We start from the raw sequence: 10966 nt of genomic DNA on the forward strand, positions 1-10966 counted from the left end.
TTCCTGTGCGGCTTGGGTGAGATTTTGTTCCCTTGGGCGACTTGGGTGAGACTTTGTTTCCTTGTGCGGCGTCAGGACCGGCTCCCCCCCCTTCGCCCCCCCAGTGAATCCCTTCCCCCGGGTGGGCGCCTGGAAAGGCAAGTTGAGCAACCCGAATAGTCGGGGGAGATAGGGCCAGCCATCTGGACTCTCAGGTGACCTAGAGCAGTCCACCCCCTTGGGCCCTGGAGTGGACCAGGGACTTCCCAAGGGCGAGGGCAGAGCCTCAAAGGTTGGACTGAGGGAACTCCTTCAAGGGAGGGTTGGAGGGGGCGGAGCTCCATTGACTCCCAGAGAAAGGAGGGGGGATTGAGAGCTAGGCTCAACAGCGCCAGCAACCATTGTGGCCAGGAGTGGAACTGCACCACTGACAGAAATAAGGAGTAGAAAAGCTATAATACCCCTGCAGGAAGGCTGAACTCTAGGTAGCAAAGGGGAGGAGAAAGAGCTAGGTTCAACAAGCCCACCCAACAGCACCCTCTAGAAGCACCTTCAGGAAGGGGACCAAAGCAGGCCGAAATTAGAAGCCACAGCACTCCAAAAAACACCATTAAATACAAAGAATTATGTGTAAATCAAGGAGATCCCTAATAACTGGAGACAACATGACAAACCCTATCAAGTTTCCCAAGTCCACCAAAACGCACAGATCCATGGAAAGAAGACCTAAAAGTGGTCATGAGGAAGGAAATGCAAGAATTACTAAAAAAATGAAAGAAACCCTAGCAACCGAGTATAAGAAATCCATGGATGAACGAATCAGCCAAATTAAAGAAGAAATGTCAAAGAACATGAGAGATTCCATACAAAAAGAAGTGAAGGACTTAAAAGACAAAGTAACAAGCCTTATGAGCAGAAACACAGAGTTGGAGAAACACATCGAAGAACTCGAAGGAAAACTACAATCAAAAAAAGATCAAGAAACCAACAAAGAAATAAACGGCAAAGCACTGGAAGGAAAAATCCAATATCTAATGAACAAAGACAAAAGAAACAATCTAAGAATTGTGGGTATACCAGAAGGGGAGGAAATAGGGAAGGGGGAAGAACAGGTAGTCAGGGAGATAATAACAGAGAACTTCCCCACACTCTGGAAAGACACTTCAAGACAAATCCAGCAAGTCAAGAGAGTCCCTAATAAAATAGACCCTAATAAACCCACACCAAGACACATAATAATCCAAATGGCAAAAAACAAAGAGAAAGAGGAACTCCTGAAAGCAATAAGGGAGAAAAAAAACCTCAAGTACAAAGGAAAGGACATAAGAATCAAACCGGATCTCCCATTTGAAATAATTCAAGCAAGAAGACAGTGGAATGACATATTTACACGACTGAATGAAAGAAATTTCCAATCCAGGGTCCAACACCCAGCAAAACTATCATTCATATGGGAGGGCAGACTAAAAACATTTTCAAACATGAACGAACTTGAACTATTTGTGCAAACTAAGCCGATCCTAAGTGACTTACTCAGAGATGAATTACACAATCCAAACCCCCGATTGTAACAACAACCACTCCACACAATACAACTGCACAGCAGTCCTCTCTATCAATAATTTCCCTAAATGTGAACAGACTAAACTCTTCAATTAAAAGACACATAGTAGAGAACTGGGTTAGGAAAAATAAACCGAACTTCTGCTGTCTGCAAGAAACACACCTACAGTTACAGGATAAGCACAGACTTAGAATAAAAGGATGGAAAGTAATTATTCAGGCCAATGGAAAACAAAAAAGAGCAGGGACAGCCATTCTATATCAGACCAAATTGTATTCAACCTCAAGAAAGTGATCAGAGACAAAGAGGGACACTACTTACTAACCCTGGTCAATATCTATGCACCTAATGTAGAGTCAGCAAAATATGTGAGGCAACTACTGGCAAACCTGGAGAAACACATGAAGGGAAATGTGATAACAGTAGGGGACCTCAATACTCCACTATCACCACTGGACAGATCCACCAAACAGAAAAATAGCAAAGAAATAAGAGCTCTAAATGAAAAATTAGAAGATTTAGGGCTAATAGATTTATATAGAGCCCTCCATCCCCAGAAAGCAGAATACACATTCTTCTCAAACCCACATGGAACCTTCTCCTGAATAGGCCATGTATTAGGATACAAAGCTAACCTATATAAGACCACAAAGGTAAGGATCATAAGAAGTACCCTTTCAGATCACTATGCAACAGAGGTTAAAATTGATGTCAAGAAGAAAAAATGGAGAAAAACTAGTACCTGGAGATTAAACAACATGCTGCTCAACAAGAGCTGGATCAAAGAACAACTCAAGGAAGTAATAAAAAGATTCCTTGAGACAAATGACAATGAAGAGACAACATGTCAAAATTTATGGGACACAGCAAAAGCAGTAATTAGGGGAAACTCATAGCAATACAGCACTATGTCAAGAAACAGGAAAATAACAAAACCAACAGTTTAAAAGATCACCTCAAAGAATTGGAACAACAGCAACAGAGAAATCCAACCACAACCAGAAGGCAAGAAATAATAAAAACCAGAGCAGAAATAAACAACATCGAAACCAAGAAAACAATACAAAAAATCAATGAGACCACGAGTTGGTTTTTCGAAAAAATAAACAAGATAGACAAACCATTGGCAAAACTCACCAAAAAAGAGGGAAAACTCCCAAATCAGTAGGATCACAAATGAAAGGGGAGAGATTACAACAGAACCCCAAGAAATACAACATATCATGAGATCATACTATGAACAACTATACTCAACTAGGCTAGATAACCCAGTAGAAATCGACAGATTCTTAGACAAACACCCTCTTCCAAGACTGGAAAAGGACGATCTAGAAAGCCTAAACAGACCAATCACCTCAGAGGAAATTGAAGATGTAATTAAAAATCTCCCTAAGAACAAAAGTCCAGGCCCAGATGGATTTACAGTGAATTCTTTTTTTTTTTTTTTTGGTTTTTGGGCCACACCCGGTGATGCTCAGGGGTTACTCCTGGCTATGCGCTCAGAAGTTGCTCCTGGCTTGGGGGACCATATGGGACGCCGGGGGATCGAACCGCGGTCCGTCCTGAGTAGCGCAGGTAAGGCAGGCACCTTACCTTTAGCGCCACCGCCCGGCCCCTAGTGAATTCTATCAAACATTTCAAGAAGACTTACTACCACTTTTCCATAGGCTTTTCCAAACCATAGAAAAAACAGGAATCCTCCCCAACACCTTTTATGAGGCTAATATCACACTCATTCCCAAAGAAGGCAAAGACACCACCAAAAAAGAAAACTACAGACCAATCTCACTAATGAACATAGATGCAAAGATACTCAATAAAATATTAGCAAACCGAATCCAGCACTTCATCAGAAAGATCATACATCACGATCAAGTGGGATTCATCCCAGGAATGCAAGGTTGGTTCAACATACGCAAGTCAATCAACATTATACACCACATCAACAACATGAAGGACAAAAACCACATGATCATATCAATCGATGCAGAGAAGGCGTTTGACAAAATCCAACATCCTTTCATGTTAAAGACACTCAGCAAAATAGGGTTAGAAGGAACTTTCCTCAAGATAGTTACAGCTATATATGAAAAGCCTACAGCCAACATTATACTTAATGGCGAGAAACTAGAAGCATTCCCACTAAGTTCAGGAACTAGACAAGGCTGTCCACTCTCTCCACTCTTATTCAATATAACCTTAGAAGTCCTAGCAATAGCAATCCGACAAGAGAAGGGAATCAAAGGAATTCAAATAGGGAAAGAGGAACACAAGCTATCTCTATTTGCCGACGATATGATGATATACATCAAAAACCCTAAAGAGTCCACAGTAAAACTCCTAGAAACTATCAGTCAATACAGCAAAGTGGCTGGATACAAAGTCAATACACAAAAGACAGTAGCGTTTCTATATACAAAAAATGAAGTTGAGGAGAGAGAGATTAAAAATACAATTCCATTTAAGATAGTATCAATAAATATCAGGTATCTAGGAATCAACCTTACAAGAGAAGTGAAAGACCTATACCAGGGAAACTTCAAAACACTCCAGAAAGAAATTGAAGACGATCTAAAGAAATGGAAGATCATCCCATGCTCATGGATAGGTAGAATTAACATAATCAAAATGACTATCCTACCCAAACTCCTATATAGATTTAATGCAATCCCTATCCAAATCCAGACACAATTCTTTAAAGAATTAGTACAATCATTCATAAAATTCATCTTGAACCACAAAAGACCCAGGATAGCCAAACACATACTGAAAAACAAGAAGCTGGGTGGAATCTCCTTACCTAACTTGAAACTATACTATAAAGCCATATTAATCAAAACAGCATGGTACTGGAACAGAGACAGGACCTCAGACCAGTGGGTCAGGACAGAATTCCCAGACATAAACCCCCAGATATACAGCCAACTAATATTTGATAAAAGAGGCAAGAATCTGAAATGGAACAAAGAAAGCCTATTCAACAAATGGTGTTGGCACAACTGGAAAACCACATGTACGAAAGTGAAAATCAACCCATACCTCACTCCTTATACAAAAGTCAACTCAAAATGGATCAAAGACCTTGAAATCAGACCCGAATCTATAAAGTTTATCGAGAATAAAATAGGGAGAACACTCGAAGACCTATATATCAAAAAGGTCTTTGAGAATGGAGCACCAATGGCAAGAACCTTAGCAGCAAACATAAACAAATGGGATTACATCAAACTAAAAAGCTTCTGCATGGCGAAAGAAACCTTACTTAATGCAAGAAGACAGTTAACAGAATGGGAAAAAAATCTTTTCACTAGACATATCAGATAAAGGGCTAATATCTAGAACTTACAAAGCACTCAGAAAACTGAGCCCCTCAAAACCAAATAAAGCCATAAAAAATGGGGAGAAGAAATGAATAGACACTTCTCTGAAGAAGACAGAAAGATGGCTAACAAACACATGAAAACATGCTCACCTTCACTCATCATCAGAGAGATCCAAATCAAGACAACAATGAGATACCACCTTACACCAGTGAGGATGGCTCACATCAAAAATACTGAGAACAATCTTTGTTGGCGTGGATGCGGTATGAAGGGAACTCTTGTGGGAATGCCCCCTAGTCCAACATCTATGGAGAACAGTCTGGAGAGTACTCAAAGAACTCAGAATTGAGCTCCCTTTTGACCCAGCAATTGCACTCCTAGGTATATACCCCCAAGTTGGAAGAACATTCATTCCAAAATACGTGTGCACCCCACTATTTATCGCAGCACTCAGTATAATAGCCAAATCTTGGAACCAACCGCGATGTCCAACAACAGATGAATGGATCATTAAGATGTGGTATCTATACACAATGGAATATTACATGGAAGTCAGAAATGATACAATCACAGATTTTGCAGCAACGTGGATGGACTTAGATCATATTATGTTAAACGAAGTAAGTCAGAAAACAAAAGATAAACACAGAATGGTAGCACTATTCTGAAGCACATAGAACATACATCTCAATCACAACTAATACTTAACAGTCAAATAACAGGGTCTAACAGGGTAGAAACTCCAATCACTGTAATAGTCAACATATACCTGGGAACAGTGCCCAAAACACATGAAAAAGGAACAACACAAACTCTCGACTACACATTATACCACAAAGAAAACAGCAACACCAGAACAGCAGCATAGAGAGGACAGGTACGTAATCAACCTTCTACAATAATGGCCCATAATAATCCTGTAGAGATCGTATACAGGAACACAGGTAAAGAATACCATGGCAAACCACTGACTCCAATGGAAACATCCCATAAAACTACGTATTAATGCCTCTATCTTAGTATATTTAAAATAACCTCTCAGCTTTTCTGTCCACAGGCGTTCTTGGATACAAAGGGCGGACAAGCTAAGTTGGCAGCTCGGGATACCACACGAGATACCATGCCCAGTTTGCACTACGAGATGGCCCCGAGAAAACTCTTTAACATACACTTTATCTCTAGGTTTACCTTCTTTTAGGGTTTCAAGCACGTGACCAGTCAGACCACCGAAGCAGTAACAGCGACGTACAGGCCCAAACTACATGTTCTATTCACTGAACACATTCAAGCAAACTAGCATTCCCTTGCTATTCTCTCCTCTCTTCTCACCACTTTCTTAGCTATTTTTTCTTTTTTATTCTTTTCTTTACTTTCTATCCTTTCTCTTCTCCCTTTCTTTCTAATGTATTTTTCTCTTTTCTCCCTCCCTACCCCTTCCATACACCTTACCCTTTCCCCCCTCTGGAAATCCAACTATCCCTCCACCCCTCAATCCCATCCAGACCTCCCTCTATATTAAAACACTTCACCCTCAGTCCTTAATCTATTAGGCAACAAGATCGACCTCCTACTCCAACGAACCAGTACCCAGCACCCAGGAGAAGGGACACCCAGTCAAACCCACATCTCGTCCCGGGCAAGAAAAGATAGCCAACTCCCCTGCGGACTCATGCTGCGAGGCCCTCCCTACCAACTCCCCCTAACGTGGACTGTTTCTTGAAACCTGACCTAGGTCCAAAAGTATCCCCAATGCAAGAACTCTTCCAAGACCTCCCTGCAGCAAATTTTTACCAACCTGAAGAAGGTCAGGGGGTGTGATAGGAAGATGCCTGAGAACCCACACATCACAAGAAAAACCCAAAAGACAATGGGAAAAACTGTACTTCCAACATAGGCATAAGACCTGTAATACACGGGGCCGGAGAGATAGCATGGAGGTAAGGCGTTTGCCTTTCATGCAGGAGGTCATCGGTTCGAATCCCGGCGCCCCATATGGTCCCCTGTGCCTGCCAGGAGCAATTTCTGAGCCTGGAGCCAGGAATATTCCCTGAGCACTGCCAGGTGTGACCCAAAAACAAAAAAAAAACAAAAAAAACAAAAACAAAACAAAACAAAAAAAAAAGACCTGTAATACACCACCTCGTTACCTGCTCTCCCCCAAATGTAAGGTAGTCTTTTGCACCACTTTGGTCCTTTAAAAATTTCACTAACTCATTTTAGTTCTTTTTTTTTCCCTTAAATTTATTTATTTTTTTAAATGTTGGTCCTATATATACATTTGCGAGCACATACATTTTCATTTTATTTTATTTTATTTTATTTTTATCATTTTTGGGTATGTGACCTGTGTCTGTTATCCCCTCTGTCCACCCCCAACTACACCGACAATACAATGTAGCTCCACTTCCCCCTGCAAAGACACACTAAATAAAGGGGAACTCTTACTCATAAAAAAAGAGCTCTTATCTACTAGAGATAGGAACTCATAGTTGTTTAAAATACAGAGATATCTCCTACCTTGAAAATATGTCATGTGGAATCAACTTAGACCTCAGATGATTAGATACCATTTATCCAGCCTTGAACCCTGGATCCCAGACATAGAATCGGCACAGCTCTTCACAACAGCTGCAGAAAACAAACTCCATCCGGGACAGCCTTAATACTGCGGGGTCAACAACAAGGGCCAGCTCTAACATAATATCCTGACAACGAGGAAAATGTGAACAACTTGACCTTAGAGCAGATTAGCCTACCTTACCAGCTAACGACAAGACAAAACCAGAAGACTAGGCACCCTTTGGTAGGTCCAAAAGTCAAGATCGTGACTTACAGATGACTGGCTACTAGAACCACGACCAGACAGTATACATCTTGGGACCAATAAAAAAGCCCTAGTTTAGGGTTTGAACTATGACTTGCACAATAAGCATGATCCCCAGTCCCAAAGGTCTGACAGAGACAACTGCAACAGAATGGGGCTTCTGGAAGCACAAAGAAAGACGCTATCCTAGGTGCCATCCTAGGTTCAGTGCAAAGACCAAGGTCACCAACCACAGAAGATGGATTAAAATGACACTGAGGTAACAGAACCTCTAGAACCACAAAGACTGACTTCATCATAAGTCCCACCTCAGGATCTGTGCAGATACTGAGACCTCTAAACACAGAGCTCTGAGTGTATCACCCTGGACAGAACAGAAGTCTTTCACACACCAAAAAACACCACCAGGAGAATAAATGATCCTGAGCAAAGTCTAGAGCTGATCCCATGACAGTATACTCCAAGGATGGAGAAACCCCATATTTCTTAGGTCAAGTGAATTCCTTTTCGAATGACCCCAATATTTACTGTGCCAGGGCAGGAGAGGAAAAAACAAAAATACAAAAAGCACAAAACCTTGGTTATTTTATAAATATATACATATATATTTTTTTACCTTCATTTATTATTGTTATTATTTTTATTTACCTAGCTATTTTTGTTGATTTCTCTGTTTGGGTGTGATTATTGAAATCGTTGTCCCCAATTATACCTATTTTTTTCTCTTCTTTTCTTTTCTTTCGTTATGTGCTATGCCATGTTTCTTATTTCAAGACCATGGCGTGTTTTTGGTTTGTTTGTTTGTTTGTTTTTAGCTTTGTTTTTCGTCTGTTTTTTTGTGGTGCTTATCGATATAGCTGGAGTCCTCACTGGATAATTGACACTTTTTTTGGTACTGGTGGAGTGTTTCACCTTCTTTCTCTCCTTCATCCCCCAAATCGATGATGAGAGCCTCTAGAAGGATTCCACCCATTTTGGGAGTATTAGACTCTTACCCCAGTTTATTTATCTTCTCTTTTTCAGGCAAAACCACACAACTTGAACTAGCTAGTCCTGCCTACAGTTAGAGGGGGATATAAGGGAGGCATCAAGACCAAACAGGTGCAACACTATTAAGCAGTGGGTTGGATACAGAGGGGACCACATATTCTAGCCACCCTGGGGGTGAGGGAAGAGGAAACAGGAGGTAGGAAAAAAACGGAAGGGTAGGGAGGACAATTTGGTGATGGGAATCCCCCCTGATTTTATGTAACTATGTACCTAAAATGTTATTGTCAACAATATGTAAGACACTATGATCAAAATAAAAATTATATTAAAAAAAAGAAAGAAGGAGAAACTTGAATAACGCAGCTGAATCAAAGAATGAGATAACAACATACAAAACTAAGCAGTATTCTTAAAGTATTAGAATAGAAACAAAGCACACAAATTCAAAAGAGATTAAGAAGATTCATGAAGAAAACAACATTTTCAGCTCTGAAATGAGTCATTATTTATGTAAAAAACACAAAGTAAATAGAAGCAATAGCAAAAAAATCACTGATCTATGCACAGTTGTTCAATCTTTAGAAAGAACATTTAAGGAAGCAGAAGAAACTGAAAGAACGCAGGTGAATCAAATAAAGAGATGAAAACATTGTTCCACCTGCAGCAAAGAACATTCAAGAAAGAAGAAACTGGAAGAAAACAGGAGAATCAAATAACCAGATGAAAACTTTGTTCCACCTGCAGCAAAGAACATTCAAGAAAGGAGAAACTTGAAGAACAGAGGTGAATCAAATAACCAGATGCAAACGTTGTTCAACCTGCAGCAGAGAACATTTAAGAAAGAAGGAGAAACTTGAATAACGCAGCTGAATCAAATAATGAGATAACAACATACAAAACTAAGCAGTATTCTTAAAGTATTAGAATAGAAACAAAGGCACACAAATTCAAAAGTGATTAAGAAGATTCATGAAGAAGACAACATTTTCAGCTCTGAAATGAGTCATTATTCATGTAAAAACACAAAGTAACCTGCGAACCCGGGAGGCGCGGAATCGGCCAGGTAAGGCCCGGTCCCCCGCGGCTCCCAGGCCGAGCCCCTTCCCCTGCGAACCCGGGAGGTGCGGAATCGGCCAGGTAAGGCCCGGTCCCCCGCGGCTCCCAGGCCGAGCCCCTTCCCCTGCGAACCCGGGAGGTGCGGAAACGGCCTTGTAAGGTCCGTTCCCCCGCGGCTGCCAGGCCGAGCCCCTTCCCCTGCGAACCCGGGAGGCGCGGAATCGGCCAGGTAAGGCCCGGTCCCCCTCGTCTGCCAGGCCGAGCCCCTTCCCCTGCGAACCCGGGAGGCGCGGGATCGGCCAGGTAAGGCCCGGTCCCCCTCGTCTGCCAGGCCGAGCCCCTTCCCTGCGACCCCGGGAGGCACGGAAACGGCCTTGTAAGGCCTGTTCCCCGCTGCTGCCAGGCCAAGCCCCTTCCCCAGGAACCACAAGCGCTGAGGAGAGTGGCTTGAGGGAAGCCCTTCCTCTGGGTGGGCACCTGGAAGGGCAACTTGAACAACCCGAATAGACAAGGGAGATAGGGCCAGTCGTCTGGCCCCTCAGGTGACCTAGAACAGTCCATCCCCTAGGGCCCTGGAGTGGACCAGGAACTCCCCAAGGACGAGAGCTCTGGGTTGGGCAGAAGGAACTCCTTCAACGAAGGCTTGGAGGGGACGGAGCTCCATTGACTCTCGGAGAGAGGGGGGACAGAGAACTAGGCTCAACAGCGCCAGCAAACATTGTGGCCAGGAGCGGAACTGCACCGCTGACAGAACTAAGGAGCAGAAAAGGGACAGGACCCACAGGGAAGGCTGACCCCTAGGCAGCAAAGGGGAGGAGAAAGAGCTAGGTTCAACAAGCTCACCCAACAGGCCCCTCTAGAACCACCTTCAAGAAGGGGAACAAGCAGGCCAAAAAAAGAAGCCACAGCACTCCAAAACACACCATTAAATACAAAGAACCATGCGCAAATCAAGGAAATCCCTAATAACTGGAGACACCATGACAAATCCTAGCAAGTTCCCAAGTCCACCAAATCGCACAGATCCAGGGGAAGAAGACTTAAAAACGGTAATGAGGAAGGAAATGCAGGAATTACTAACAGTAATGAAAGAAACCCTAGCTACCGAATATAAGAAAACCATGGAAGAACGAATCAGCCAAATTAAAGAAGAAATGTCAAAGAACATGAGAGAGACCATACAAAAAGAAGTGAAGGACTTAAGAGACAAAGTAACAAGCCTTACGAGCA

Source organism: Suncus etruscus, chromosome 8, assembly GCF_024139225.1.
Source record: "Suncus etruscus isolate mSunEtr1 chromosome 8, mSunEtr1.pri.cur, whole genome shotgun sequence".
NCBI classification, from domain to species: Eukaryota; Metazoa; Chordata; class Mammalia; order Eulipotyphla; family Soricidae; genus Suncus; species Suncus etruscus.